The following is a 25,689-nucleotide window of genomic DNA, read 5'->3' on the forward strand; positions in this document are numbered from 1 at the left end:
TCTGTGAAATATATAATAAACGAATATATTCAGGATTGGATGTAGGTTATTCTTTTTATTTCATTATTTTTTTTCCTGCGTGAATGAAATTTATGACATGGAAAATGAACTTGCGTTGACGTCTTGTAAAGATGAATCATTCATAGCTAACACATTTCTCTGCAGAAATGATATGCTCCAAATATTTTGACTATGCTTAATTATACTCACGCATATAAAAATGTTGCATTAATATTTATTTTTATTATCATTATTTAGTTTTGTTTCCGGTTGTTCTAAAATTATGTGTTGCTGAAATTTTAAAATTATATTCCTGAATTATATGTATTACTGAAGAGAAAAATAGCTATATCGTTTAGTATTTCTTAGGAACAGATTAATTAATTGAATTTTTTCTTCAATATTAGATGGCATCAATTGTATTCGACTGTCAAAAATTCATCTGCGGTGACGGATGCGATCCTCTACTTGTGGTGAAAAAGATATGCGAAGAGCCAAAGGATAAAAAAAAGGTATAAAGATTGATGTCCTCTTACAATCAGCGCAATTACTATTACTGTAATAAAATTAATATTATGTATAGTATTTAATTTTTAAAAAAAAAATGTAATGGAGAAATTAGGAATTAGAGTCTATGTAGCTCGGTGGAAGCCGTATTTACACTCCATGGCGCTTGACCGCACGAAGGACGACTTCAGTTCAAATCTAGTAGCCGACAAGAGGAACATTTTCTAATATTTTCACCTGTTTGCTAGAGGTTGCACTCTATAAATCCTCAGTCCGTCTTCATAATCAGCATTCCACAAGCCAGAGTTAATTTTTAACAGTCGCCTTTGCACTCTATCCACTGGAAACCAGGAGACCAGATTTGTGCACAACAGTAAAGAACCCGTGAAAAGTAAAGAAAGCCCTGTAAAGAACCAAAATGACATCCTAAACTTAACATGTGAAAAGTCGCTTCAGTATTGCAATTATCTTTTGAGTTGTGTTTTCAATCTTTGCTAAAAGGCCCCTGAACTTCAACTTTAAATCTACTAACAATCAGAGATCCCTAGTCTAATCAGATTCTTCTAGCATAATCCCACCAATATAATACAATATTGCATAACTAATCATGTTAAAGTGCATAACATTATACTTGGTAACCTTGAATTTATATCTATTTTCACATCTCCACAATTCTAGCTTATTCAAATCATTCAGCAGCAGATCAGCCACATTTCTGATTACCCTTCCTATCTTTGCATCATCAGCAAATAGCTGTATGTAGCCATTACAATACATCTTTCCATTCCTGCAGAATCTTCGTCGCCTTGAAGGGACGGCCCAATTTAGTCCCTCCGTCGTTCGACAACATCACAGCTATCCTACAACACGGACATAGCTTGGCCCAATGCGAACTCTACGACGGACGAACTATGTGCCTTCCGCGACTGGCCAGGGACTTCCCTCCTACGACGAGCAGGACCACTCCGAGAGATCAGGAATCCAGGACCAAAAACATTAGAGTTCTTCATGCAAGGCCTTTTTGTTCAATTTTCTCCTCTCGTTGAATCTCGATATTTGCGATACGTGCCATTCTCATTTGCTCCCTCTATTATGTTTTCGCACGTGTGTCTGCCTCCTATTCTTGGAAGACGCTCAGCTTTCCTTTTCCAATACTTTCATAATGCAGGACGGTAAAAGTGACCTTTGAACCCTGACTCACAGGCTTTACTATTTTAGCGCAAGAGGCTGGTTTTTCAAACGGATTTTGCCAGCTTACATGGATTTCTATTATCAGGTCCACACTTAATTAATACAGATTATATTTAAACACTTTATACAATTTTATACAATTCCTTAAACTTTATCTTGACTTGTATTCACAAACAATTTATTTTTTCTATTGCCAAAGTTCCATGTTCTCTGCCAGAGTAGAATTAATGTTGTGACCTGAATATTTTGATATAAACCTTTTTAATGCTTATTCAGGACACAAGATAGCCCCCCCCCCTTTTCCTAAAAAAATTTTATATAATTTTTTTTTTTTTTTTACAGCTCTCTGTCTTCCCCTTCTTTTGTTTTGTTTCATATCTGATGGAGATGCTCTGTACAGTATTCTTGACCTTCTCATTCTTAGATTTTGAACATTTTTGAATCATTTGTTCCCTTTTTTTCCCCATTTTCTTTTGTACTTAGTTTTCTCCTTTTGAGGAAACTTGATTGGGAGTGTTTTACATCTTCACAGTTTACTATCTCAGACCTCATTTTTCTTTTCCTTATGGATTCTGGGGCAACCCTTATGTTATCGTGTACTAATTTGTCTATTTTGCCAGGGGTTTCAGAAATCTCTGAATAGGCAGCTACAGTTGATGTAGACGCCCCATATGCAACGAACTTAGGGTCCTCATCAGAGTGTTTTCTTTCTCTTGCCCTTTTTGATTCCCACCCTACAAGGGGCTTTCTTGCACTTTCGCTTCGTGATCTTTTCTTGTTTGTTTTTCTTACCTTTCTTTTCCTACCCATAAAACTCATTTCCCTACTACTATAACCGCAAGTGAATTTATACTTCTTCAAAGTCATTTCCCAGTATCAACCTTGGGTGTGGGGGGAGAATTTCTTGGTAATACTAGAAATTGGTGCCAGGCATACATATTAAATTCGGGCAGCCATTCCTTCACCCTTATAGTACTATTCACATGTACTACCACTGAGGATATCCCAATTAGCCTTATATATTCCCTGAGGTATTTCTCTTTTCCCTGTGCATGGGATTCCAGCTCTCTCAACAGGCTTTCTGAGATGAAAGACACCTGGGATCCTGTGTCCACCAATGCTTTAAATCTCTTATTACAGATTTGGCCTTCTACATAGTTAGCAGGGAATAATGTCTGACCCTCTTGATCTTTTTTCCAGGTGTCTCTGATCCATATGTGAGACCTATATTCCTTCAGATACTCCTTCCTTAGGTTCCTCTGCTTGACACAACAATTTCGGGCAACATGCCCCAGTTTGCTGCACCTATAGCACCTAGGGGGCTCTGTGCGATTACTCATGTCACGATCTCAGTCCCAGAACAAAGGAGTGTGCGAGTTTTCTCGATTGGACAGTTCTGCCATCTTTTCCACTATATAGTCCAATTTATCTGACAGAGGCTTCTGAAGTTTCTCTACTTCTCTATGAATCATCTCCGTTGTTCTCTCATCTTTAGTGAAGCAGTTTTCTTGATGTTTTGTGGAGTTTGTCATTAGTTGACCAATCACACTGTCAAGGCATGGGTTGATGAAGTTTCTCCACTTCATGTTTAACTAACTGGCGAACTTCGCTAAGGTTGGGACTGCTAGCAGTAGCTTAAAAAATTGCTTCTGTATTATTTTCGTCACTTCCTTTTTGTGTCTTTTGTCTCTCTTTCTTTTCATGATTTTCATTTCAGATTCTAGGATCCTTAATGTTATCCCTTTTTTCATGAATCATGTGGAGGGATCCAGTGCTAACTGCTGGACATATATCTCCTATCAGTTGGTCTCTTTCCTTTACAGCAGCATAACACTCCTTTAGACTTGTTATCATTTTTCCAAAGGCTGTTTCTCTTAATTCCTTCTTCTGGCCAATTCTAAAGTGTTGGAAGATCGTCCATTCAAGGTGGTGTCTGTCTTCACCTAGGACATTCAAGGTATTTGAGAGGTGAGTATCCTGTCATGAAATTCAGATACGCTCTCTCTATCTGCTTGTACCATCTTTTGGAGCTTCCATAAATTTGGAGCTTCCATACATTTTTGCATTTCGAAAATTGTGAAATTAAGATTTCTTTAAACCTATTGTAGTCCAGAGTTTCTTTTAGGGTCGGTGACGAATGAAGATATGTTTTGGCCTTTCCCACTAATTTACTACGTAATAATATGAGTAACTGAAAATCACCCCAGTGGGTAAGCTTTCTTAATTCTTCAATATATTCGAAGAATGATACCACATCATCAGTGTCTTCACCAGAATATTTTGGAAATACCTGTGCAGGATTTATAGATCTAAAAAATTCCTCGTTATTCATGTTGGAACTTGCAGGCAGAGACATGTTTGTACTTTGGCTCACACTAAATTGTTATTAAATATTCTAATTACTATATTAATTCCTGCCTGATATGAATTCAAAAACCAACTCACTGTGATTGATCTATTGCTAGTTTTCGGGATCTAATAACATCCTACCAGCTGCCTGCGCCATTTATGTTAGTACTTTTCTTATAATATTTATCTCTCTACTTATTTGTTATTATACGTTTGTACTCTATTTGTTTAGATTAACTTCTATTGTTTTATATCTTTCTTTTATCCTACTGGCTTCACCACTTATGTTGTGACTTTCTTATCCTTTGTCTTTACTATCCTCTCGACTCCGTCATTTATGTTATTGCCCTTTTCTTATACTGTTTGCTATTTCTTTACTTAATTAGTTATTTACCCTTTATCTACCCTTCCTTAACTAATCCAATATTCTATCTTTCTTAAATTCAAAACTCGTCTAACACTGTACCTTACTTATACACATTTATCCCTTATAATTTAAACTCTACAATCAAATATTCTCTCCTTCAGTGCTTTGCAGTCCTTTTGGCCTCTCTCTATATCCTAAACAAACAATCTGAAGAGGTTCACCCTATAAGTATTAACACATTTATATTTATGCTGCGCCAGCTAATACCAAGGTAAAAAGGATTCTTGTTCAGGGTGATCCCTTTAGAGAGTTAATGATTATTTGATCAAGCATAAATTTATCTCCCCCTAGCTTGTCCTTTTCTTTCTTACAGTCGCTGCTTACTTATTGCAGTAGTATTCATGGGTTTATCCCGCTTGGTTCGTTTGTTATTTTTATGAGCGGTACTTTTGAATTCATATATTATAGGCAGGCCAGGTAAGTACATGAATGAAACAATTTAATGAGCTTTAAGGTGATACACTATAATACATTCAAAACAGGATAATATGGTTGCACTCAACTCAGATGAAAAGCTCTAATTAACTTGTACTTATCACACATAATAAATCTTAATAACCTTAAATACAATCATAAAATACAATTCATAGATTATCATTAAGCCACTCGGACACACGTGACTATTAGTGAACACATCAGCGCAATTACACTTTTAGTTTAACATAATCTCGTGTCTATTCGGCCTCTTGGGCAAACAATTCTTAACACACTCTCTCGGACACGTATCTAGTTGTAGGCCACTCTTACAGTTCTTTAAGTTCGGTCCAATGTAAACATTCACACAGGAAATTCACACTCTTCTTACAACTGGAATTAGTATTTCAAAAGTCTACATTATCATTTCTGTCCTTGAACTCTTAAAACTTGTCCCGCCTTGTCTAATCATCAAGGCCTTCAAATGTAATCGCTTTGGAGGATATCTTCCATAGATCTGTGCGAGTAGAATCTCCGAGGGAAACATGGGAGGTGACACCGTATCGTTTCCTTGAAGGGACAGCTCAATTTAGTCTCTCCATCGTACGACAACATCACAACTATCCTAGAACATGGGCATAGCTTGGCCCAGTACGAACGCTACGACGAACGAACTAAGTGCCTTCCGCGACTGGCCAGGGACTTTCCTCCTACGACGAGCAGGACCACTCCGAGAGATAAGGAATCCAGGTCCAAAAAGATAAGAGTTCTCATGAAAGGCCTTTTTGTTCAATTTTCTCCTCTCGTTGAATCTCGATATTTGCGATACGCGCCAACTCGGTCACGTGTGTTCACGTCAATCTCATTAGCTCCATCTATTATTTTTTAGCACGTGTGTCTGCCTCCTATTCCTGGAAGACGCTTAGGTTTCCCTTTCCTATACTTTCATAATGCAGGACGGTAAAAGTGACCTTTGAACCCTGACTCACAGGCTTTACTATTTCTTTGCAAGACGCTGGATTTTCAAACGGATTTTGCCAGCTTACATGGATTTCTATTATCAGGCCCACACTTAATTAATACAGATTATATTTAAACACTGTATACAATTTTATACAATTCCTTAAACTTTATCTTGACTTGTATTCACAAACAATTTATTTTTTCTATTGCCAACGTTCCATGTTCTCTGCCTGAGTAGAATTAATGTTGTGACCTGAATATTTTAATATAAACCTTTTTAATGCTTATTCAGGACACAACACTACCCAATCAATGTTTGGATAAGTAAAGTCCCTCGTACTCTTTTTTCAGCCTATCATCTGTATTTGACAATGAATTCATCGTGCCTAACAATACCGCACTATGTATTTGATCTTCTTAGATTCCATCTCACGCCAGATGACTTGAAACTTACTTCCACATGAAATGATGTTACAATTACTACAATCGTGGGTTTCAACACAAACTGGATTCAAGTAATCCAATATCATTAGCAGAACGCTCCCTCCCCCTCCTGTCTTATCTGTACTTCCTAAAATTCGTGCATCCTTTATACTCTTTTCCAATTACCACGTCTGATTCTGATAGTCAGGTCTCACTAATGCTTACAATCTTAGGTGCCGATATATTGACCAAAGCAACAAACTGTACATAAAAATTACCTCCCCCCTGCATGTTCTACATATACTTCTCTGCAGTCTGCATGATACAGTTGGAAAACTAAAAGATCTCTATTCTTCTCTTGTGGCTTATACACGTAGATATCTTTGCTCACGTTTGGTGGGTCCGAACTCGACGAACATAAAGTCGAAATCGTACTCTTCTCGTAATAATTTCCATGATAATGTCCATTTCCCACATTAACGCAGTTATACAAGTGGCGCTTTTACAATCATATTCTGACCATTCCTACCATTATAATTTAGTTTCTCTGACTCTCTGTGTTAATCTAATATCAGTTAGTTTTTTTAAAACTCCTGATGAAAGTCATATTCAAGTGTAGGCCCTCCCTCTTATACAAATCGAATCATACTTCAAAGTCACTGCCCACATCCAAAAATTCCCATACATTCCTTCTACATAGTCTATGCATCAAATTATTTGCCACCATACAACCAGATGTATTTTATCAGCGGAGAAGTATTGGTGAAACCAATTAAATCATATTCGAGTTCATTACTTCCTGTTGAAATGTTCATATATAACACACTCACACTACTGTCTTCACGGAAATTGACTAATTATCTTCTTGTGTCTTCCTGTCACTAATGAAACCACAAGAAAGTACTAAACTTCACTGGCTATTGGCCTTTCACATAATGCATAGCAATACACCATTCCCAAAGAAAGAGTGCTTTGCCTTTAGATTCTGAGAAGGCGAAGTAATAGTTTATATATTATTATTATTATTATTATTATTATTATTATTATTATTATTATTATTATTATTATTATTATTATTATTATTATTACATGACACCTCCAGGGAGTTCAATGACTCATCGACGGATTAACCCTACTCTACAACTCTGCCTTCACTACGCATTTCACCAACTACTACAACGAACCGCAACTACCATCATCATCTACACCAACGCCACATATCCTCCACCAGCACCACTAGTATTTTCACAAACAATCGCAAACATTCGTAAAAGGCACGATAATGTATCTAAGATAAATCACTGATATTTATGTAAAAATTATGGGTTTAAAGTATCTAATGACTATTGGAGCATAAATTTCACCAAAAACTGATTGAGAATGAAAAAGCAAAATTACTCTGGGATTTCAAAATCCAGACAGACAAAAGCGTGGAATGTAATACGCACTAATATAACAGTGTTTGAAAAAAGTGAAAAAAAGGTGATAAGTTTATAGAAATATCAATAGTAAGCAAACAAATAGGTAAGTGAAGTTTGCGCCTGAAGTATTTTCAGGACTGAGGCTACTCGAGGTAAAGGTGGACCAAGATCTCGTCACTCCTTGTCTTAGTGTCTCTCATAATTCAAAGCACATCTCCTTGCGGACATGTATGATGCTATTCATTAAGGGAACGGCCATTACCCAGATCGGTTTCGACCACTATTGAGGCCAGCTTGTTGCTTAATTGGGAAAAAGGAATAAAACCAACTTTATAAAATTGCTTCGTTTCTTTAAAGTACAGTATACTTAAGGTAAAAAAACTTATACATCTTTATCTCAACCTGAGATTTTTATTTAATAAGATCAAAGTACCTTTTGGCAACTTTTATAATTAAATTTATAAATTTTGCATTATATAAAAAATTATATAACTACATTACTTCAACCTTGGAATCTCAGGGTATGGCTCTCACTGACGAGACCTCAATAAAGGTAGAAACCGGTCTGGGTAGTCTTTAACACACACCCTTGCCTTAATGTATAGCATCATACATTAAATTAAAGATTTAATCATACAAGAATTAAAACCAATTTTATAAAATTGCTTGGTTTCTTTAACACACACAGATATATATATATAACACGCTCTTTTGATTTCAGTTTTCGGACTGTATTTCAAATAGTGAGACTTGGGTAAGTTGCTACTTTATTTCTTTTTATTTGTTTGATACCTTAAACCAGATTTTGTGTTATCCTTACTTGGTATCATTAATGAAAATACTTACAATAGTATGCTATTTTAAGTATTTGATTTTACCAAATGAAATACATCATGAGCATCCAGAACACACTCTGTTTTCTCATTGTCTATTAATTATAAAGATACTGTTCGAATCCTGACATACGAAGGAAGAAACTTTATAAGGTATTCTCAGCTGACGATGAGTTATCAGGTCGCATACAGAGGTGAAATGCGTATATCGCCAAACTCGGAATATATATATCCGTAAAATAGGCACTCTGGTAATATAATACACGTCATTTACAGACTTATGTAGTTTCGATAATAAACATGCTCGGAGTGAATTAATTAGGTTTCGAAGAAGCCACGCTACTTGGCTCTGACCAGTCATTGAGCATAGCAATATTTACATAATGCTATGGTCAAGGAAAGAAAGAAAGTTGTAAATGCTTCATATAACTGTGAAACCATTAGTAACATACCTCATTATCATCCGCATTCTCTGTATATATTTTATGTCGCTCCAACCAACGATTTTTGTTTGTTAACTTATAGAATATTCAGAAGTTTTGTGCCATGAAGGACTAAGGATTTGATATCTAGTTTTATTAATTTTATATTTTTTTAAATATTTTTTTTTACTTTTTCTTTAGTGTAGAAGTCCTGCTGTATAGGCTAAATATGAAAAAATTTCAAATTTCTTCAAACCATCAAAAAGCGAAATAGTGGTCTCCTACCACGTAATGAAATTCATCTGCAACATGAACATCGGTTGCAGATGAACACAAACAACACACAAACAACAACACGAGATTAGAACCGCAGCATGTGGGTTGAAGAGCAGATACACTGACAACTTCATTATACACTTGGACAAATCTGCCATATAAATGAACTTCATAACGTCTGCTTTCAACATTTATGCAAATTTCCTGTCACTAAGTTTAAGAATGGTGAAATATAACAGTTGCCATCTTTCAAGTGAAATGAAAGTTTCTGTAGTTTAAGAAATGCGACTGTGTGATAATTCTTCACATGCGACCTACCTACCTTAATTAATTCTTTTCATCAGGCACTCCATTTATATAACTGTCATGAATATTTTTCTATAGATATGTAGCTTTCTTAACCACTACCTTTTATCATATCAATTCCATTAGTGAATTACTTCAACCACTACTATATTTAGGAATGAACTAGATGCCTTTATAGATCTGAGAATGATTAACAAAAAGTAGTAATATACATTCCTTGACCTTCTGTACTTATGTAAATTAGCTTGTTCCTACACACTGGCACACAGCTTTACTTCGCTTAATATCCTAGCATGTATCTTCAGAAATAGGTGATGCAATATTAGTTAATTCCACCCATTAACTAAAATCCTACTCTATTTATACAAAATGCCATTGTGAATAATTCTCAACCACCAAAGGCGCATCACTGATTTAAATTTAATTATTGCCCGTGATTGAGTATTGCTTTTATTGTGTACCGTATTTGTTCCTGGAAAACATAGCTGAAAAAAAAATATTTTTTACGAAATAACTTTTGATAAAGAAAAATAAAAAAGATACTGTCTGAATTCCATAAACATCATGAATTACCTCATTAAAAATGTGGTTGTCGGTCTGGTTGAGTAGATAGTATACCGGCTCTCTAACCAAGATATGGGTTGAAGAGCCACATCCCCCTTGGATATGGATATTTGTAATAGCTTGCTATAGACGAGCATGAGAGCCCTTTGAGTTTACAAGGTGTGCCTTAATGAAATGAAATATATATATATATTTCATCCTCCATTGTCATCTGAGTTTGTTGAGATTTTGTTGAAATATTCATGACTGTAGTCCGTGTGTCACGGGACTGGTTTTCCTTCTTGTGGGATGAAAAAACCCCAGATAAACTGGGGGAAAACTCTGCTGCCCGCACCCAAGAAAACGGCTAAGTAGTAGTAGTAGTAGTAGTAGGGGAACCTCTTTGAACAAGATCAAGATCAAGATAAGATAAGGAATCGTGACGTGTTGGTTGACGTCGTTGTGGGCGTGGCTTCATGGGTTTGGATGTTTGGAATTTCCCTGTGGGCATATGTGTCAATGGCTTCAGTTCTTGTGTTTTGGTTCGCGTATGGCATTATGGGTGATGATAGACATAAGGATTCGTGTTGTGATTGGTGGGACACTTTGAACCAGATGAAGATAAAGATAAGATAAGGAATCGTGACGTGAATGTTTGTTGTTATAGAGAATGGAATGTCAGGAATTTCCCTGGGGTATATGTGTCAATGGCTTCAGTTCTTGTGTTTTGGTTCGCTTATGGAATTATGGGTGATGGCAGAGATAAGGATTCGTGTTGTGATTGGTGGGACACTTTGAACCAGATGAAGATCAAGATAAGATAAGGAATTGTGACGTGAATATTTGTTGTTTTGAGATGTAAATAAGTGACGTTATTGTTTTGAATGGAAAAGGGAGATATATTAGTGTATAAGGAATCGTGTTGTGATTGGTGGGCCACTTCTGACAAGATCAAGATCAAGATAAGATAAGGAATCGTGACGTGAATGTTTGTTGTTATTGAGTTTAGAATGTTTGGAATTTCGCTGGGGTCCTCGTCTGTCGGGGACATTACGTGGTGTGCTATTTAGAGATAAGAATCATGACGTTATGTGTTTGGAAATTTCTGGGAAACATATGTCTCTCAGTGATATCACATGGTGTTTTGGTTTGGCTATGGAATTGTGGGCGATGTTTTTGAGATAAGTTATCTTGGAATTTTCCTAGGATGACACACATCCGTCATTGTCATCATGTTTGTTTGTCTATAGATGGCTGTACTAATTTTCCAATACATTTGGGATATTTCTTTCCTGTTAAAGGGTGGGAATTCTTAGAGTATGTCGTGATGGGGTCGTTTAGGGTTTTCTGAATAATTTAATTATATATACTAATGTAACTCAAACACACTTTTTTTTTTTCATAGTTCATCCGTATTTTCTTCTATATTCATATTCTAATCAAGTTCATATTTTATTCATAATTCATCCGAATATTTTGATTTGTCTAAAATTAAGATCTTAAAGTTCAAAAAAAAAAATAAAATAAACAAATCCTGTGTGAATTCACGGTGATTTCGAAAGTGTTCTTACTTAAACATACATAACTCATCAAAGACACTGTTTGTACTTTTAAGTTTACATATTAATTTCACAGATATTATTTACAATGCAATATGCAGAAATAGGAATTTACATATATCACCTATGCAAGGCGTAACATTTCTTTGATGAGCATGTTTGATTGCCTGATTTTGAAACTACTTCCCAAATGATTATGGCAATTTCTGAGGTCACAAATATTAGCAGTACTGCTATAAAAACAAGTAACTGCCACTTTTGCGATGGTTCTTGATTTTCACCTCTTGCCGAAATTCATCTTCCGGGAGAATTTAATAACATAGATTCCGGTTACGATGAGTTACATATGATGCAATTCGAGGAGGAGTCAACAATATTGACAACAACAACATCACAGGAAATAAATTTTTCGAAAAGTCTAAAGACGGATTTTACAAAGTGTACAAGATTCCCAATGGCAGTTACAATTCACCCTCTGAACTTCTTCAAGCAATGTTTGATGTGAGTTCTGTGATTACTGGAAAAAAGAACCCAATGAAAACTATTTCTCTGACAGTCCCAAAAGATTACAACCTTTTGTTTCCCAAGGAGGCCTCGGGTTTGGGTCTTCTACTGGGTTTTAATCAGATTGGTGTTAAACTGAAAGGTACAATCACAGGGAAATATCCAATTGATATAAAGAGGGGTGTAGCCGCATATTTTGTTTATTCTGATTTAATACAAGAACAGATAGTTGGTGATACACGTGCACCATTGTTACGAGTTGTTCAGTGCAGCACCAAGTGTTCCTTCGTTTTTGCTCAACCTGATTATTATCCGTTACGAAAACAAACATTTCAGTCAATTAGCATTGAAATTCGTTCTGACAGCGGCAAGTTGTTCCACTTTCGTGGTGGCAAGACAATAGTTAAATTACAGTTCCGACAAGTGAAGGATGACTGATTATCTCAGATATTACACATTGCAGGCAGGCGGGGCTCAAATGTTTACGGGCCCCCCAATACAACGTGGGTACGGATTAGGTAGCATTTTCAGAAGTGCCTTTTCCTTTCTAAGTCCACCTTTAAAACCTGCAGCTCAATTTGTCGGTCGTCAAGCCTTAAAAGCCGGTCAGCATTTCTTAGGAGATGTATTGGAAGGGGTACCTGTACGTTGAGCCTTTATAAACAGAGCATCAGTAGTTGGGAAAACCATTGCTGAAAAGGCTCTGAGTCGATTACTTCAGAGAGGTCAAGGAAGCAAGAAGAAAAAAACAAATACTAAAAAGCGCAAGCGAGATGACATCTTTTGCTGAGGATATGATGTCAGAGTTAGATCTTTTTTCCCACCCTCGTGTCAACATATGTGTGGAAAGAAGTTCTTATGTCACCTACCAACCAATATCCAGTACTGACAGTGGAGGTCCTGTGAAATTTTGCATACCAGGTACATCTGAAGAATACTTGGATTTGGGAAAATCATACCTACGTGTTGGTGTGCGCATCACTGACAATGATAATAAACCTATCGAAGATTCTTCAGTTGGTGTTGTGAATAAATTTTTCCATTCCCTGTTCAGTCAAGTTTACTTTTTTCTCCAACATAAACTAGTGAATGTGGCATCAGACACGTATCCTTACAGGGCTTATATTGAAAACCTACTAAATTATGACAGAGTTGCTAAAAACAGTCAACTCACAAATGAACTATTTGTTAAAGATGATGTGGCTAATGTTAGTGATATGTTTACCAAAAGTGAATGCGGGATGCGTAGACGACAAGGTCGAATTAACCAATCGACCTTGTCGTCTGGTTAATTCGACAAAGTGTCGAGATGCTTGGGCGAATACACGCTGACATCATGCATCAAGACCGGTACTTGATCAACAACGTTACTCTTCGTATTCGTATGGTTCGTAGTTCTCCCGAATTTTGTTTACTGACTGCAAATGCTGATTCTAAGGCTAATGTTCAAATTGAAGAGGCTACACTTTTTGTCCTCAAAATCAAAATAAATTTAAAGATTCAACTGGCTCACCTGTCTGTGTTAGACAAGTCAAACATGACATATCCCATCAATCGTGTGCAAGTGTCTTATTTTTCGATTCCCAAGGGTATGTCAGATGCCACACGAGACAATCTGCATCTAGGTGAAATATCATCTAGATTAATTATTGGACTGATCGGTAGTGATGAATTTAATGGCACTTTCAACAGAAATCCATTTAATTTTCATCATTTCAATCTGAATTTTCTTGTAGTGACAGCTGACGGTATTCAGTATCCCTCACAACCTTTGACTCCGAACTTCAATGAAAGGCATTACAGCAGATGTTACATGTCACTGTTCACATTACTAGGTAAATGGAACAGAGACTGTGGTAATGACATTTCTTATGAAGAATACGTAAAGGGAAACGTTCTCTATAGATTTGACTTATCGCCAGATCAAAATGCCGTTGTCCCCATGTCAGCCTGTTAAGAAGAGGAAGTGTGCGCCTCGAAGTTAAATTTTCTCAACCTCTTCCTGAAAACATCACAGTGGTTCTTTATGCAGAATTTGAGTGTACGTTATCCGTAACAAAGGATCGTTCTGTGTTACTGGACTATCAACACTGAACAATTAGTAAGCATACTAGAGTTAGAACCCACCACAAGAAAAGTGGGTTTAGGAGTTTGTGCTCGTGATGAATTGCCACAATATCCGATCAGAAAACAACAGTCGATGTTCGTCGTGAACACAGATCCGACCTGGTTGCCAGGACAACATTGGCAAGCTATCTATATTAAAGACAAACACGGTGATTTTTTCAATAGCTTTGGTCGTCCACCCGAAAACGATATTGTTAACTTTCTGAATATTAACACTAATAAATGGCATTATAATTCTGTAGCTGTACAAGCTAAGGAATCTGTCGCGTGTGGTTTGCATTGTGTGTATTTTTTAATATTGAGATGTCGTGGTCTTTCTATGCAAAATATTATTAGCAAATGTTATTCTAAGGATTTGTGGTTAAATGATATTGTAGTAACTAAGCTGTTACAGATCATTTACTGAAAATAAAAAATAATTTTAAAAAAATTGTTTTTTTCACTTACCATTTTTTCCAAACCAGTTACTTATTCCCACGCAGCTTTCGGGGAGATAGAGAGATGAATTTGGTACTCCTTCTTCGAGCTCTCTTGCGGGGAGGGATTGGAGTGGAAGCATTTTCTTCACTGGGACTGGCTGACGTTGATGGTTGATGGGAATGGTTCTGGGTATTTCGTTTGTTCAGTAAAGGTTCTGGACGTGGTACTCTATGTTCCTGTTGCTCTCCTTCTGTGTGAGCCAATTAGTTTTTCAACCCTAAATACTTTTGCAGAACATTTAAATATGCTTTTACTTTTTCATCTGCATGTTTATTTCTTATTTTTAAAATAGCTCTCATTTCGTCATCGAGTGTGTGTATAGTTCATGCTTCTCTGGTGATTGGAGAAGAGTAAACGTTTTAAACATATTCATTTTCTAATAAGTGAAGTCAATAAAGGAACAATGATACTGCCTAATAATGGGAACAGTGCTCCTCCGTGATGTAAAACCAGTTTTCTTCTGGTTATGAAGGGAAGAGATTTGTTACTTAGTGCTCTTATAATTTTTTTTTCCTTCGTAGGCGTAACGTCTGGTTGTGTTTTAATGGAATATTTCCACATAAAACATTTTTGCATATTTCACAGAGTGTGGTGATTTGGCTGGAGGTGCAATGTTTTAAACCATCAATTGCTTGTTTGGGAGAGGAATGAGAGAAGTAATTGATGAGATATTCATAGCATTTGAGTCTATCAGCCATTCAGGGATAAATACTGTATTGGGTTCTTCTCCTGGCAAAATCCTTGACCTCAAGCGTAAAATATCCGGTGTTTCCTGTCTAAAGTCTAAAACTAAATATGACTAGGGTTCGCGTGTTGCATCTTTATAAATCTGAACTAACACGTTCGTTTGTCCTGGAAATACTTGGGAAGCTAAATGAGAAAACTGCAAAGAGTCTTGGGGATTTTTAAAAGCAATAACATAATGGCTATTGAGAGAAATTGTACGAAAATGTGTACCTTTACAGAATAAATTTTGTGTCAGTAGAATGACATTGAGGTTACGGTGATGTGAACCTTTTATGAATATATCAGCTATTTCCGTGCTGTCCTTAGACTGGTGAACCAAATCATTGATTATGAGTAAATTTCTCACATTAGAATCAAATTCAGGTAACTTCAAACCATTCATGAATTCTATGTTGGTAAATTTTTTAAATTTATCTTGATTTTCACTGTAACAGTAAACGATTCGCTCCGGTGGTGGTTTGATTAGTTGATTACAATGTTCTATGAGAGACAACACGAATGTTGTTTTTCCTGACTGAGTAGTTCCAGAAATTATACATGTAAATGGATGTATGAACATATCGAAAATGATAACATAATAAGACTGTGATTATTTTTATATAATCAGAGATCATGTAAAACCAAATAGATACGTGTTTTAATATCAAAAAAATCTCCTTGTCAATTTTGTTTTTTATTATTAACTTTATTGTTATTTTATCACAGTAACCATGTAATCATGCCAAGACGAATTTTTCTTTTATAATTCTAAGGGAAAAAAAAAGCTATTGTGGAATAATAGTAACAATAACATTGATGTGAAAAATGTACAAGAGAAGGGCGACACTGCAAATTATCGTGTTGGGAAACAACCATGGATTTTTATCTACCAGGTAGAATGTTGTTTAGTTTTCTGTCCCATAGATGGCATCTTTTACTTATGGGATATGTGAGTGTAAGGAATTATCCTTTAAAATACCCATAGGGAAAAGTGCATGTGTCTGTTGACACTATGTGCTTCGCAAAAGTATCCAAATCTTTTTGTTACGGAGGTCGTTTTGAGTTGACAGCTCCATTTTTCTCTGTGGACAGAAAACCGTACAGGAATTTGGATGTTTTGTGGCTCACCCCTTACTGCTGCAATCATAGATTCCAGATTTATCTCAGTGGCCGCGCGAGAATTTAAAGTCATGCCTTTGCGTTTGGTCACAATCTTAACCGCTCCCCCCTGCGTTCTGTAGGAATAAGATTTGGGGCCTGTGGTAACAAACTCAACAATAAAGTCACCATCGAGTTCGTCACCTAGCTCCCCAACGGTGAGTAATCGCCCGGTTTTTCAATGAAAATGACAGAATCAGTATCTGTGTATAAAAGCCGTCTTTGGAAAGGTTCCATGACCTTGTATAACTTTATCCTACCGTAGGCAGCTACAAATGAGGAAATAACAGCATTCCCTTTCCTATTTTCAGGCTCAGTGCCTTCAATTGGAGAGTAGGCAACCATCATCTGCTCTTCAGAAACTAACCTGGCATCTTGAATAACTTTACTGTTATCTAAAAAAAGTTCTACGAGGTTTTCATAAGAGGAAATCACCTGGGTCTGAGTTCTTAAGATTCTCCTGCCAAACCTTCCCCATAGAGAATTCAAACAAAGCTTAGCAAGTGAACGTTTACCAGGGTTTTTACTAATATGTTCCCCATTTAACATAACACCTTCCCTTAGCAAAAACTCGTCCAGATAAGCCTGTTGGTTTTGACCTTCAGGCCATCCAGATGCTTCCTGTTTCAGCTTCAGAAAGGTATCAATATAGTGAGCAAAGAAGTTTTCTTCCCCTTCAAATTTTTGAGAAAAATGCCACACCTCGTAAAATTCAATAACTTTATAACTGCGGGATCGTGCTAAATCTAATTCTGGACTGCACCAATAACCTGTAAATGATGGGTCCGTATGAGAGCATAATTGGGCCATTTCGGAAGCACACTTTCCACACAGGGGGAGATTAATTTTTTGTTAACTGTTATGAGCAAAACCGGTAAAAAGAGATCAGTAGGTGCTTCCTCTTTTGCATGGCAAATACCAAAGTATACCCCAGGAGAATAGTCGAAATTATCAATAATAACTTCAAGATGCCCCATAGGAAATACCCCGTATTTCATACACATGGATAAAGGCTACTGAAGTCCAAATAGCGAATAACTTCCCCTTCTGACTGAATTTTGTGATACATTTTGTAGCAGTCGGTTCTGCCACCATGTAGGGCACTATGAGGTAATATGGGATCTGGATTATTAAGAGCACCGATAAAGATTTTCAAGGCTGTGTTTTCAGAAATTTCTGCATTAAACTGACATTCCCAAATTGGGATAACGTCGAATCCTTGGCCATGAAAGTAGTTTTCGTGATCCTTCGTTTGGTCAAAAAAGGGAAACCATATCAGTGTTTCTGTATGGTTGGAATGTGCTTGGTCTGTAACAAAATTGACAACCATGGAAGAAGCAACTGTAATATTCAAAAATTAAGCTTCCACATTTCCCATCGACAAAATAAGGTCCGATGCGGACTTCTCCCCTCACAGAACGTGCATGTTGTATGGCTATGTTATTGTTGTTCTTGCCATTTGAGCCAAGCCAAAGTCTTTCGACTTTGTACATTTGCTCCTATGCTTCCCTGAGCAGGAAGTATGGCCAATGTATTAGGTTTCAAAAAGTTTTGGAGAAATACTCTCAAACATACTCCTGCAAATGTAATGTCATGGAGAAAGGGATCAATCTGGGTGAGCTGTATGAAGAGAGTGCGAAAAGTGTTGCAACTGTCTCACAAAACACGTGCGTCATCTTTCGTATAAGCTAAAAGTTCTGCTTTCAGACAGTATTCAGTATCTAGCTGATTTTCGTACCAAGTCTCGAACTCTGTACGAGTTTCTTTATTCATAAATTCTGGCTGGAAATATGATTTTTCGGGGATGACTCCGATAATCCAGAGAATCGGATGTGTGAAACTTATGAGGAAAGAAACCCTTACGAACTTCTGGGAGATCGAACTTGGCTGGAAGTTTCCGAAGAACGACACTAATGTAGGAAAAACTGTCAAGAAATATGAGGTTTAATGGGTCATAATAGATAGCAAGTATCTTCTATCCGTCAAACACTACACGGGGTTGGAGATTTTTTGAAAAAACATATTCCAAAATAAAATACCCGTCAAAACCACGAAAATTGTGTGCAATTACATGAATATTTTCGTATTTTGGTTTGACAGTCTGAAGGATCCTGTCATCTTGTCCCCGTTTCATGATATTCTTGACAGAAAACAACTAATCTAGAAAGTGACCCACACAGTTTTCACCGCAGAACTCTCGTTCATGACTACCGAAATCAGCTATACATAAGACTGGTACATGACGATGATTTTTAGCTATAGTTTCTGTGTCAAAAAACCATAGAAAGCTGTTTATTTGAGACCTCCGATTTTTGCACAAAGCATTTCTGTTTTGAGTGAACTGATTTGCAGTGAGTGCAGAAATTTTCAGGTGGACAGGTGTGGCTTTTATCCGTAGAGAAAGTAGCCAAACATTGTCTGCAATGATGGATTTTTGAACAAATATTATTTTGTATGTGCAAATTCAGACATTCGTTGCCATAGAAATATCTATTGCATGAGTTGCCCAAAATAAGATCTGTGACTACTGTCGCACACTATGACTGGCGTTTGTGCGACAATGGATGCATATGTTTTTACATCTATGCATTTTCAATTTGATTGAATTTTTTAATGATTTTATGCAACTGGGGCAATAATAGTTATTCCTAAACAGAGCTGGCACACTACGCACAAAATCATAATGAGATCAGTGATATAAAAGACAGATCTGTTTACTTGCATATGGACCATGATATACCACAGAAAAATCAGCATCGGCTGAAAAATTTACAATTTGGTATTCCAGAGTCAAATGCTTGACTCCGGAATACCAAAGAAATGAGTGGAACCCCTGCAATTTTGTGTAGAGTTAAAGCCCTCTTTGTTTGTAACTTTTTACAATCTAACCGCACTTGTCTGTATGTTTGGGCATCATCAATTTGTGCAGAAACACCCAGAACAAGTGCTCGGGCCATGCAAAGATTGTCTGTTGTTAATTTCCACAATAGCTTTTTTATTTTCACAAATTCATCCAGGCTAAGCAGCATCCTTCTTTTAACATTGATTTTTCTACTACCACCATTGTTACTGATATTGATAAGTACGACATCGATAATCAGATCATTTGCCAAAAGAAACTCACGTTTCGATTGGGCGACAGCATAAAAAGCATCAACTATCCTTTGGATAGTTAGTTCAGAAAGCAACATGAATGGTAAGTTTATGTTGCTTTCTAAACTGGATGCACTAACGCCCAACCAAACGTGAGAAAAAGTTCCTGAACTCGATAAACGCTGAATGATCTCATTAAGCATATCTCGAAATATTTCAAAAAAACACTCTGGTGAAAAGAGTTCCAGATCACAAAATCGAACTTGATACTCCAATTGTTGAGTTTGATACTTGATAGATTTATTTCATCGGGCCACCGAAACAGTATAAAGGTCCCTGTAGAGTGAGGGTTCAATAGTAGTAGAAGTAGAGAGTTTAGATTCACATCCAGAAACTAAATGTGAATTATATAAATTTTGCGGAGGGTCGCGACTTCCTCCAGCCATACCAGCAATTGTCACATTAGAATTAATACCACGTCCTGAGGTTTGTTCATTTTCGCAACAATTTTCTCTTGTCAAATCAACCTCTACAATGGTGGGTTGATGAACACATAACAGATGATCGCTATTAAAAATAAATAAAATAAAATTACTTTCTAGATTTCAGAAATATCCTTTAGAAATAAATAAAAAAAAAAAAAACTCGATGCCATCCTAAGGTGATTTTTGCAATTTCAACACTACATGAGAGTTTCACTAACACAGTTTTACTAAACATTACCCCTCAAAACTTTTCTCCAAAAAATCCTAATAACCAAAAATAAAACTAAATGTTACTCATCATAATGTTTTTAGCAATTGCGATACTATGCGATGGTTACACTAATACAATATTACTAAATAACCACACTCAACATCTTTTCCCAAAAAATATATATATATTTGTTTTTCTTTTATGTATCATAAAGCTTCAATTAAATTACTATCAACCCAGTAGAGAATTATTTAATTGAAGCTTTATGATACATAAAAGAAAAACAAATATATTTTTTTATTTCTTGAAATTTTTATTTTACTTTTTACTTTGCTGCTAAAAGTTCTGCAGATTTTATTTTATATCCCTTCCTCAGAAAATAAGCCCGAAAGGTGTACGGCAAATAAATGCAGTTTGTTGACTGTTGCTATTCCTCTATTTATTCCTCTTGACGACCTGCAAGGAATCCTTAGGGAGTTCTTAATGTTGTTGCTGTTGCTCGTGTTTATGCATTATTTCGCAAAAATGAAGGTCATAATGAATGCTAGTGCTGTCTGTTGAACCTCGTCCATGATATATTTGTAGAAGACACACAATGCGGAAACTGATCGCCTGTGAGACAGTAGTGAAAACAGTCTGTGAGAAGAGTTGTTAATCAACCGAAATGTTCTCTTCCGAACAGCATCAAAAAGGATTAATTTTTGGAGATTTCTCATTTGCTCCACTCCAAATATAATAGAAGTATTTCAATGTTTGGTGGACTTCAGGTCTGTAATTGATTTTAGAAATTTGAATTTGAATGATTTTTTTTAAAAATTCGATTGATTTAATCTGTTATTCTTATATAAGTTTTCACTTTTTATTAAACACTGAGAAGTTTCAAATAACCTCTTTAATTAAAACCATGGCTGCTTAATATTGTTTATACGTATGATTTTATTATTCTTTATAATTGTTTTAAATGCGCAATAACTATAAATTGATATCGAGTCTTTCTGCGATAAGTTTAAGGAACTAATCTCGCGAATATTATGTTTTCATTTCTTGTGTTTCATTCCTTTGATCAGATCTAACCAACCAATGTTCGGATAATTAAATCACCCATATTAATTATTACTCTTTCGTCATCCATCAGCAACCGATTCACTACGTCTTTGGAAGGAATTCGCTATGCAATTGCTGTTCATAGACGCCATCCTTCAGCAGACAGCTATAAACCGACTGCAACATGAAATATTGTTCTATTACTGTAATCATAGCTTTAAATCGTACTCAGAATTAAACTATCTGATATTATTAGCTGCACAACTTCTCTTCTGCTATCTTGTCTATCCATTCTAAAAATAGTGTACAATCTGCGCAATACCACTTAGTATGTCTGCCTCTGACAGTCAAGTCCGACTAATGACTGTAACCTCGGGATCCATCCATTGTATTCGCTGAGGTAAATAATCCTATCCCTTCATCCTGATGCTCCTGGTATTCGTGAACTGATGTAATAAGTTATTCAAAAGAAAACTCGAAATTCATAGAAAAACTCAGTTGATATATATATATATATATATATATATATATATATATATATACATATATATATACATATATATAGGGGAAAATGCTAAGGAAAATGATCAGAGTTTACTCCACCTTTACCACGAGTTGCAACAGACCTGAACTATGTTCAGGCGCAAACTTGACTTACTTGTCTGTTTGATTACTTGGGAAAAAGGATTAAAACCAAGTTTATAAAATTGCTTATATATATATATATATATATATATATATATATAATTTCATACATTTTATATGATTCAGCTATGATTTTTATACCTGATATAGGATTCTTGTGGCGACAGTGACAAAGAACGTTTCCTATTCTGCATAGTAAGTAGCGAGTTTTGGAAATATTTAATATTTCTAGATTTGTATGCTCATGAAACCACACAAAAAAACAAGTTGAAGTGAAAATATTCTCTTGATTTACATTGAAAATTCACATCGACACTAAAGAGTATAACCAAAAATTATTAATAATGTAATCACCCTAATGAAGCACACCCAGTTATATAAACAGGATTTTACTCAAGAAAATCGAACTCTTCTTACGTACTTCCTTTCCGCAATTTAAGTGAATAAGTTGGAAGGATTGCTGCTTGAAATATTACCATTCGAATCTGTTTCCATTCTAAACAGACTGCAGATATCAGTTCTGCTTTTCTAAAATACCACAAAATTCACAAGGTTTCCTTTTCTGTAGAAAGTGATAATTTTGTTCATCCATTCAGTCTCCTTTCTTAGTTTTAAATTCCACCGATTTCAAATAATATATTTGCCTGAGACTTCCGTTTATTATATTACATTTTGGAATTATAAAATAAAAAAATAAATAAATAAAAAACAATACAAAATTAATAACAACTGAAAATTAAATTCTCGACCTATCTACAGTACTATTGCATTGCACAGGGTCGAATTTTAGTATGGAATATTCGCTTAAATGGAAAGAAATTAACATCTAATTTATAAAATAATGTTATTAAGAAGTAGCTCCAATTTAATAAATAATAAATAAATAAACAGCGTCTTTGCAACGTGCTTTAAATTTAACACATTAAACACACCGTATTTTTTTAAAAAAAGGAGAAAAAAATTAAAATAAATTAGAATATTCCGTTCGTAAGAAAACTTATATTTGCAATAGCTAAAAACGTAATTCCACAAAGAGAATTTTTATATTTTAGAAAGATTCTAATTACGGTAAATTGAAAGATTTTGATTAATCGATATCACCGCATACAATGATCTTAAATGAAGCAATTAATACGGTAGATTTTTTTAAATGAAGTCACATATATACCACAATGATATAAAATGAATTTACTATTATGATAATAAATTCAGATAATGAATTTTATGTAACATTTATTATCAAAAAATATAATATCACTAAAACGAAATCCATATATAAAATACACTGATTGTAGAGTCATGAGAGAATCCCCACCTTTATAAGATCTAGGAGCGCCTTTTGCTGAGGTGACTGCGGCAATTTAATGTGGCATATATTTCCATTAGAGTAAGATTGCCATCAACGAGAATTTTGGACCATTCACCCTGTAGGTTTGTAATGAGGTCCTAGACTGTTGTAGGGTGGATTCTTGACGTCACCCGCTGCTCCAGTTCATCCACATATGTCCAATACGGTTGAGATCAGGGCTCTGTGAGACCAGTCAATTGTACTGATGTCTGGGTCCACTGGCGATTCAGTTACAGCAGCAATCTTATGACACTCAGTGCATTGTCTTGCTGAAAGCGACAATGGTCAGTTCTGTAGACACGCCATAAAACAGGAAGCATTGCATTGTCCAGAATGTTCAGATATCTCTGGGAGTTCAATGTTGATAGTGGCACCACAAAACAGAGTTCGGAGGCAAAATCAGATAAACATGACCATACTACTATATCTTTCCCACCTCGGTATTTCATAGTTGGGGGTTACACACTCTGTTTTCCTTGGGCATCCACCACATCCACACCAGTCCGTCTGCTCGGTGGATGGTATAGCGTGATTCGACGCTCCACAATACAGCTTTCCAAGCTCCACAACCTATTATAAAAACTATTTGCATCCTTGAAGACGACACTGTATATTGTTTCGGATAAAGTTTCAGCTTGCACATTGTGGTCCTACCATGGAAACCCATGTCGTGAGTCTTGATTTTTAATGTTTTTTTTTTTTTTTGCATATTCGTGTTCTAATCGATGCCGGGAACTCCGCATTTAAAGATTCGCTCGGCGAATGGTGGATGTTACTTATTATCCTTCGTAGCACGCTAAGGTCACGTTCGGTGAGTGTGGTGGGTCATCTATTGTGGATGACACTTGTAATTAATTGTCTGAGCTTCCATCTCAGGATGTTCCAATTTGTCATCAATAGATTGAAAAGATCGTCCTGCTACATGGCATTCTATCACAACGCCTTGTTTAAATTCCGTCAGTTCATTTCTCGCAACCCTTTCACCCGGACACAGTTTCAGTGAGTTGGGAGCATCATATTCCTCCATACTGTACTGTTACAAACACAAGACTCGTTATATGAAGCAATGCACCTTGCTATTGGGATTGTCCGTAGACTTCTTTCCATGCATTGTAAAGGACAACAGACGTCTGAAAATGGAAGATGAAATCAAAACTTGAAGAAGTTTGAGAAGAAATAAACTTGCAAAGGAAATTTTTTTGTTTTGATTCCTAAACATTTTAATTATTTAAAGTGTTATACCCCCCAAAAAAAAATCAACTTTTCTTCTTTTAGATTCCTCCTGAATTTATTGAAGATATTTGAATAATATCAACCAAAGCTTCAGTAATCACGACGAATACTATTACAATATAAAATAATGTTATAGTAATTGCAATTTAGGGCTTTATTAAAATTGTTTATTTGAGTTCTTTCCAAAGATCTGCCTGTTTTAGGTTAATAACAGTCTGCTTCATGTGGCAGAAAAGAACTTTAACGTTACTGCTATGTTGCAACCAGTATTGAAAGCATACTACTGAATCTCAATGGAAGCTAACGCAATTCCATTGGTTTAACTATAGATACGAGAACTGTTTGATTTTGAAGATGGATCACATTACACATGTTGATACTGCAATATTACATAAATGTCTATCAGATCTATTCTTAAAAAATGAAATTAATTAATAATAAAATATAATTAGTCATCAGGATCCGGAAGATCTCAATTATAATTGAGAATAATATCTTTTATCATTAGACACTTCAACCGTCTCTTACACTTGAATCACCTGCATAGCCTACAAATATTACATTCAAATTAGATCATTGTTTAACACGAACCATCGGTGATGATTAAACAAGCAGAAAATGATAACAGTCTCACGGATTGTAGATTAGTTTTGAAGAGCAACACAAACGAAACAAGAATTAGCAGCTCTGTTTTCTTTGTAATCCAAAGGAGAACTGTAAGACTGATTTAATTAATTTTGTTTCTAATTTTGCTATAAAGAGAAATAATGTATTAACCATTGTATTTAAAATAGTATTGCCTTATAAAAGATAAACTCATATTTATATTATTATTATTATTATTATAACAGAAATGTTTCGATAATGTCATTAATGGTACCGACACTTCATCTTCAGAAGAAGACTGAAGACTGGATCAATCAGTGAAATATTAAACGATTATCTATTTAATTCTAAATCAATTATAAAAGAAATGCTATAATAAAAGAAATAAAACAACT

General features: G+C 35.6%; 1 long non-coding RNA gene across 1 annotated transcript; it reads left to right on the forward strand.

The window, feature by feature from the left end:
• Positions 1-456: 456 nt before the first annotated feature.
• On the forward strand, positions 457-25,689 carry LOC150099582 (uncharacterized). Its single transcript, XR_016549385.1, has 4 exons — positions 457-512; positions 8,417-8,449; positions 22,258-22,302; positions 25,540-25,689. It is a non-coding gene; the product is annotated as an uncharacterized LOC150099582 (long non-coding RNA).

This window comes from Typopeltis vanoorti, chromosome 14, assembly GCF_054136105.1.
Source record: "Typopeltis vanoorti isolate ZY-2024b chromosome 14, IOZ_Tvanoo_1.0, whole genome shotgun sequence".
Taxonomy (NCBI): domain Eukaryota; kingdom Metazoa; phylum Arthropoda; class Arachnida; order Uropygi; family Thelyphonidae; genus Typopeltis; species Typopeltis vanoorti.